The 8,560-nt window shown below is 38.8% G+C and overlaps 1 pseudogene across 1 annotated transcript in view; it reads left to right on the forward strand.

The window, feature by feature from the left end:
• The window catches only part of LOC144605163 (acidic mammalian chitinase-like), a 34,144-nt pseudogene extending 26,029 nt beyond the window's left edge, over nt 1-8,115 (forward strand). Inside the window, exons 8-12 of the transcript XR_013548827.1 lie at nt 2,018-2,141; nt 2,267-2,449; nt 4,209-4,325; nt 5,702-5,835; nt 6,793-8,115. The product of XR_013548827.1 is annotated as an acidic mammalian chitinase-like (transcript). The remainder of the gene's footprint in view (nt 1-2,017; nt 2,142-2,266; nt 2,450-4,208; nt 4,326-5,701; nt 5,836-6,792) is intronic.
• The last annotated feature ends 445 nt before the right edge of the window (nt 8,116-8,560 follow it).

The raw sequence follows: 8,560 nt of genomic DNA on the forward strand, positions 1-8,560 counted from the left end.
TGCTACCTATTGCTTCTACCCTCATTTTACACCCCTCTGTCTCTCTGCTCATGCTCCCATCCCCCTGCCACATTAGTTTAAATCTTCCCCGACAGCACTAGCAAACACTCCCCTAAGGACATTGGATTGGTTCCATTCCATTCTATTTGCTGGAGTTTAGAAGAATGAGGGGGGACCTCAATGAAACGTGCAGAATAGTGAAAGGCCTAGATATGTGGATGTGGAGAGGATGTTTCCACTAGTGGGAAAGTCTAGGACTATAGGTCATAGCATCAGAATTAAAGGATGTTCTTTTAGGAAGGAGATAAGGAGGAATTTCTTTAGTCAGAGGGTGGTGAATGTGTGGAATTCTTTGCCACAGAAGGTTGTGGAAGCCACGTCAGTGGATATATTTAAGGCAGAGATCGATAGATTCTTGATTAGTACGGGCGTCAGAGATGGGGAGAAGGCAAGAGAATGGAGTAGACTTGATGGGCTGAATGGCCTAATTTTGCTCCTATCACTTATGATCATGATCTATGGGTGGTGGTGGAAACAGTTAAGATAATGAAATTTGAGAGGTTTTTACAGATGCACATGCATTTGCAGGTAATGGACGGATAGAGATCATGCGGAGATTAGTTTATCTTGGCATCGTGTTCGGCATGGACATTATGAACATAAGGGTCTGTTCCTATACTGTACTGTTCGATAACATGGGCCAACATTATTAATCCCCAGGCTTGACAGTGGTAGTAGGCACAGAAGGTTCCAGGCCATATGCTGGATTATATAATTGGACTGTCAACAAGGTACCACCATCCACTTCTCCATGATGGTTGTCAATCTTGCTGTCACAGAGGGTTAGCCCTCATACGGTGGCGCAACGGTAGAGTTGCTGCTTTACAGCGAATGCAGCGCCGGAGACTCAGGTTCGATCCTGACTACGGGTGCTGTACTGTAAGGAGTTTGTATGTTCTCCCCGTGACCTGCGTGGGTTTTCACCGAGATCTTCGGTTTCCTCCCACACTCCAAAGACGTACAGGTATGTAGGTTAATTGACTGGGTAAATGTAAAAATTGTCCCTAGTGTGTGTAGGATAGTGTTAATGTGCGGGGATCGCTGGGCGGCGCGGACTTGGTGGGCCGAAAAGGCCTGTTTCCGCGCTGTATCTGAAATATGAAATATGAAATAAAATATTGGTTTCCTCAGCACTTACCGCAACATTATCTGACACCTATTTCTTTTTAGGCCACCTTTTTAAGTAGTTGTGCTACCAAGACATCCACAGTGATGAACATTAAATGTCTTCTACACAAAATACATATCGATTCTGCTTGCTTTCTGTGTCAACATGGAAAAGTACTCATTCACCAGCAGAGGGAGGTGATTGACATGTGATTTTCTTGCTGCATTTCAGTTGATACCACAAAATGTAATGATTCATGAGTCAATATCAAACATTTATAAGCCCAGGCACTTAACTGTCTGATACTTTGAAATGTTTCATTGGAGCTGGTTAATAAGGGAGTAGCCTCAGAGGTTGGTTAATAGTTTTGTTTGTCAACATGACAACAACAGATTGGTGCTTGCTTGATCACTGCCACTTTTAGAACATTTCCTCAGATGTTGTTAAGGAGGTATCTGTAGGTCAACAGGCGAGGATCTGCGTCTATCTGTGCTGAGATCTATCCATAGATCAAGATAGTACAAGCTGCCTGTCTTTTCATATTATACCTGTTACAGTCGTTTGATATATCTGAGTAGTTTACAAATGAATTTCAGATGCAGTGATGTCAACAGATGATAGACAATAGATTCATATAGCTTTAAATGCCTAGCTTATTGTATTATCTGAATTTGAATCAGACAGTATCGACTTGTTTGCAACAGGGAGAATAATCTGAAATATTTTGCATCCTAATTGTACTCTGTATTACTCCATTAAGTCCAATTTAATTAGTATTGCTGAATAGTATAGAAAGTATTGTATTGCTGTTTGTGAATAATATATTTTACTGCATTTGTATTTTTGCAGATATCTGGATTTTATTGGTGTGCTGACATTTGATTTCCATGGTCCCTGGAACAAATTTGCAGGTCACAACACTCCCCTGTATCCTCAAACAGACGAAATTGGTGATTCTGTGCAACTTAATATTGTACGTTTGCAAATTCCTATTAAAGCTGTCATTACATTTGGTTTCAATTCTGAATCATTTTCTGGAAAGAGGTTTCAAAATGTGCTTCATCTTTCTTGAACTGTTGTTTGAATTGCAACCTGCAGGAATTTGTTATTAAATACTACAGAGGAAAAGGTGTACCAAAAAGAAAGCTGATAATTGGACTTGCCACTTATGGCCGGAGCTACAACCTCTCCACTTCGGCTTCCGGAATTGGTGCCCCAATATCCGGTCCTGGACCAAAAGCCAAATACACAAATCAATCTGGTATCATGGCAAATTATGAGGTGATAATTTCTGAGAATATTTATTAATTCAGCATATCAAAACTAATTGCTATTTACATCGTTTTTTTGTGTTTGTGACTAAATGTGTGTTATAAGTTCCTCATCTCCACCAAGTCAATCTCCACCACCACACACTCTACACTGACAAACTGCATCACTGAAATAAAATCTTGGCTTCAATCAAATTTCCTCAAACTCAACTGCAACAAATCTGAAATCATCATCATTGGTCCAAAAACGCTCACCAAATCCACCCAAAACTTCATCCTCAATATTGATGGTCTCCCAGTATCCACCTCCCCTCACATCCGGAATCTTGGAATCATCTTTGATCAAACCCTCTCCTTCGACAAACACATCAAACACATCACAAAGACAGCCTTCTTCCACCTCAAAAACATTGCCCGTCTCCGTCCATCCCTCTCCTTCACAGCTGCAGAAACCCTCATCCACGCCTTCATCACCTCCCGTCTGGACTACTGCAACAGCCTCCTCTATGGCTCACCCTCAAAAATCATCAGTAAACTTCAATACATTCAAAACTCCGCTGCCCGTCTACTCACCCACTACCCGATCCGTGACCATATCACCCCCGTCCTTTACAAACTCCACTGGCTCCCCATCCCCCAGAGAATCCAGTACAAAATCCTCCTCATGACCTACAAAGCCCTCCATAACCTGGCCCCATCCTACCTGACTGACCTCCTCCACAGGCACACTCCCACCTGCACCCTCCGCTCTGCTGCTGCCAATCTCCTGTCCCCCCCATCCGGACCAAACTCAGATCCTGGGCGGACAGGGCTATCTCCATCGCTGCTCCCACCCTATGGAACTCACTACCCCAAACCGTCAGAGACTCCTCCTCACTCACCACATTCAAAACAGCACTGAAGTCTCACCTCTTCAGCACTGCCTTCAACCACTGAAGGTCACCTCACCTTCTGTCTCCTTTCTCTGTTCGTTTACTTATTTATCTATTTATTCACTTCTCTATGTTCTAGAAATCCCTGTAAAGAGTCTTTGAGTGTTTGAAAAGCGCTATATAAATGTAATGCATTATTATTATTATTATAAGCCCATTCATGGAGTCATACAGCACAGAAACAGGCCTTTCTTTCCAAATTGTCAATCCAGCCAAGATGCCCCATCTAAGCTAGTCCCATTGAGCATGTGTGGCCTATATCCATCTAAACGTTCCTATTTATGTACCTATCCAAATGTCTTTTAAATATTATTATTGTAACTGTCTCAAATATATCCCCTGGCAGCTCGTTTATATACTGACGACCCTCTAAATGAAAAAAATGTCCCTCAGGTTCCCATTAAATCTTTTCCCTCTCACGTTAAACCTCTTCCCTCTAGTTCTTGATTCTCCCACCCTGGGAAAAAGACTGTGTATTCACATTATCTATTCCCCTCATGATTTAATACATCTCTTAGTGGAGATGGCCGTCTCCCTTTAATATTCTGATAATAATTAAGAACAATTCCATTCTGACATCCAACTTCAGATCTCGCTCTGAAGGGGCAGGAAAATTACACTTCCGTCTTGACAGGAAAACCACACTTGTCCTTCGTCCATGTTACAACACCAACAAGAGAACACCTGTCAATCGAATGACAAAATGGCAATTTATTAAATCACTTTATGCAGTGGAGATGATAACATAAACATGGTAGATATTTTGTTTTATTTCACAATAAAGTTGTAGACGCCAATTCACAATGAGTAACAATATTCATTCTGTCTCATTAACAGATCTGCGACTTTCTGAAAGATGCAGACTATTTTTGGAATGTTGAGCAACAAATTCCATATGCAGTCAAGGATCATACATGGCTTGGATATGATAACCTACGAAGTATTAAAGTCAAAGTACAGTTTGTATATTAAGAGATTTTATTCCAATTAATCGTGAGGGAAAATATTCTAATTCTGTTTTGAGTTAAATATTTATTAGTTTTTAAATTCATTCTGAATTTATGTAGACTACATCCTGCTATTTCTTTTAATGGACTCGTGGGAACCACAATGTCTGATTATAGTGAAAGATGATACAACCTTATTGGTCAGAGTTTAATTCCATGAAATATTCCGTACATTGTTCTCATTTTTTTCAAGCAATTTGATTGTACACTATACAGTAGTAGTGAAAAGAGAATAATTTTGTGACCCACTCACAAATGATTTTCAGTAGCCATTATCCGACTTGGAATAAAACTCACATTAGCAATGCTTCTGGAAACAAAAGTGACCATTAACAATCATCCTCATCATTAAGACTCTGCATGCCATCAATCACAGAGTAGTTCTGTTAATCAAATAGAAGCAGCTGACAAAGAGTCTTTAAACTGAAACTTTTTTATCTTTCCTCAGATATTCCTGACCTGCTGAGTGCTTCCAGTATTTCATTTTGTTTCTGGTTTTCATCATCTGCAGCTTTTTTATTTAACTTTCTTCTCATTTTTGACCAGAAAAGCATAGTAGATGCTCCCAGCAAAGAGCTTTGCCTGAGAGGCATCCTGGTAGGCAAGTGTGAAGATCATTGAGGTATGCAAAGGGCACACACAATTATCATGTCAATTTCATTAGAACCAATGTGGCCACAAGCTCCACAAATGGATCAACATGTAATGTAGCCAAGAGCCACAAATTATGAAACAGATTGCATTAATTGTTTAATTAATGTTTTGAGGGATCTCAGGTGGCCATCGACTGGATAAAATGACTGACATTTATGTGTGAGGGTTTTCATGTCAACATTATAATTCAAGAAATTGATTTTTCTTTGATGGGTGGTATCTCTTAACTGAAAAGAAAGGAAAGAGGTGGAGAGAATGTCAGATAAAGATGACTTGAGATTGAAAATACAAGTGGCAGTGGCACATGCTGGAAAAAGGTGTTGAAAGCTAGTTAATCACAGGTGATCATTCTGAAGAAAGTACTGAAAGAGATGAATGAAAGCAAAAAAATGGAAAAACACTGGAACTGAGATACAAAACACAGTAGATGGTGGAAACATGAATAAAAGCAAAAAGTGGTGGAAATACTAAGTAGGTCAGGCAACATCTATGGAGAATGAAAGAGTTAAGGTCATAGGTCAATGATCTTCCATCAGAACTAGCCAGCATTGATATATTTGAAATTGTAGATTTTGGTGTTCAGGGCTGCAATGTGCCATTGAAAAATGAGCTGCTGTGCCTCAATCATTGGAACATTAGAAGCAGCTAATAGTTAATTTACCTTTGTAGGTCAACTGGGTAAAGCAGCATAATTATGGAGGAGTTCTCGTGTGGACTTGATTATGATGATTTACATGGACATTGCAAACATGGATCACATCCTATATTGCTACAAATCAACCGACTGTTCTCAGCAGCTTCAGGTAAAAGATTTGCCCTTACTGCAGCTACACTTTATGTATTGATCCGAGGTAGTGGTAATACTTGTTATTGCCATATAGCTTAATATTAGTCATCGGACCAACTTGTCCATGATATCTAGTCCCATTTGCATGCGTTTGGCCTATATCTATCTAAACCTTTTACATCCATGTTCCTGCCCAAATGTATGTAAATACTATCAAAGTGTTTACTGCCAATCGAAATATCCTGGATGGAGTCAATTGAATTATAAAAGATCATTCTGTTAGGCAATCTTATTGAAATTCTTAGGGCGTATAGCAAAATAAATGCTGGGAGAATATTTTCCATATAGGACCAGAGGGCCAGAGTAAAGGGTGTGCATTTCAAACTGGGATTAGGAATAATTTCCTCACCTAAAGGATTTGGAGTGTTTGGAATTTCTCACCACAGAAAGCCTGAATCCTTGAAGATATTCAAGGATAATATGGATTCTTAATCAATAAGTGAGTTGCAGGAGAGTGGAAAAGAAAGTTGGATTATATTTCACCATTGAATGGCAGCGCAGCTTTAAGGGGCTGAATGGCGTACTTCAGCTCCTGTTATTTCATATGGTTACAGCTGACACTGTTTTGGATGATGTTATCGAGGAGCCAAATTTAGATCTGTGTTGTAAAATTAAGTGTTTAATATAAAATTACAAAATTGCAAATACTGGAAATCGGAAATAAAACAGAAAATTATATAAAACTCAGCATGTCAGGCAGCTGTGGAAAGAGAAGCAGAAGAGACATTTCAGGTTGATGACCTATCATTATTGATTCCTTATGATCATTGATCTGAAATATTACCTCCGATTCTGTCTTTAGATTCTGTGTGACCTATTGAGCATGCCAGCATTGTCCATATGTATTAACTTTGTTAATTCTATCTGCATAAATCCTAGAGATGAAATTATCTTGTTTTTCTTACTATATTAGGTTTGCAGTTAACTACATTCACAATGAAAATATTTGTGGCAGTTTTGGCAATAATTATGGCAATATTATATTGATGATGCTGCAACAATAAAGATTGCCCTTGCCTGGAAGATCCTAGTAAGTCTGCCTTTGCTCAGACAACAGCTATCGATCATGAATATATTATCTTTACGATCTGACCTATGTCGAGAACTGTTGAAACTAGCCTTAAAACATGTCAGTTGAGATAGAGTATCAGCAGAATGGCATATCAAGCCAGTTGAGTGTTGTACAATTGACAATCTAATTCTTCTGTACTATCTAGAAATGTGTTATTTGAACCGATGTTGGAGATAAATAGTGTTCAAAGAGGGAAAGTGCAGTTACAGAAATCACAAAGACTTAATTTTTCCCATATAGTTCCCATAGTGTCTTTGCTGGAGACCTTCAATGTTGAATTGGGCTAAAACAATACCATTCTGATTAATTTGGCTCTTAATCAACATATTTTCAAACTTTGTTCTATAATATTCACAAACCACAGAAACAACCAACCAGTCCATAAAGGCATCAATCATTAAAACCACAGTATGATTCACAAAATGTTATCTTTAGGTCTCAGCGCAAGGCAATATCACCAAAAAGATGTTTGATACAGTTATACAGAAGATAGACACAAAAAGCTGGAATAACTCAGTGGGACAGGCAGCATCGCTGGAGAGAAGGAATGGGTGATGTTTTGGGTCTCGAAATCAAGAGAATGTAAAATAAAGCCCAGGTGGATGATCTACATTATATTGAATGTCCAATTATAAATTCTGCTCCATAAAAAATAAATTAAAATCTTAGTATTATTGAGAGAATAACTTATTTTTTTCATTACATGCTTTTACAAATAGTAATTTATTTGCAAACTGGTCCACAAACGTCCATCCACACTACATATATTACATTAAATCTACACAAAATCATTATATATCCCTACAACGAATAATGTGTTTCAGCAACATGACCTTCACAATCCCAACAACCAGCCAGCAAAAATGTACATGAAACAGTTTATCTCAAAGGCTTTCATGGGAACGTTAAGCTTGTCGTCATCACAACATCTCACCCCAAACTGAATTGTGAGCAAGAATAAATGGTTTACATATGTGCCAAGTATAATGTTTAGTGTTATTAAATATTTGTGCTGACATTTCCAGATTTCAAATTAATTTATTTTAGGATCTAAGATATTAGAGAGAAAAAATAAATACTTATTGCCTCCATTTTTACATGACTTCTACTTTGTACAGCCCAATTGTTTTGGAATCTGTTGGATTTTATGGTAATTGTTTATATATTTAATGGATATATCTTTCATAGATTGGTTAATATTGGACGATTTTTTAATATATAAAATAGAAAACTTAATGGAAAATGGCTCGTGTTCTTTTTAATGCTTCAAGCAAATAATTGCTTGTGAGACTTAGCTAAAATAACTTCACATCAGGTCTTAAATCAACCCATTACTGAATATCTTATTCACTTTGTGGTATCACAGGCCCACCACCGATATTCTGCTAGCTAGTGGTCTGGCACTTCCATTAATCTAGACAAAATTGCGAGTCCACTTGAGTCCCTCCGAAAATGTGACGCATCGGTTAGGTGAACAGCCGATGTCGACTCCGCGCGGTCGATGTCGAATTTGCCCCCTGCGGCCGGGGCTCTCGGACTCTGGTTCGGCCGAAGCTGGCAGATCCATTCCCATAGCCGAATTCCGGGTCGGTATCTCAGCCCCTCGGCG

This window comes from Rhinoraja longicauda, chromosome 24, assembly GCF_053455715.1.
Source record: "Rhinoraja longicauda isolate Sanriku21f chromosome 24, sRhiLon1.1, whole genome shotgun sequence".
Lineage (NCBI taxonomy): Eukaryota > Metazoa > Chordata > Chondrichthyes > Rajiformes > Arhynchobatidae > Rhinoraja > Rhinoraja longicauda.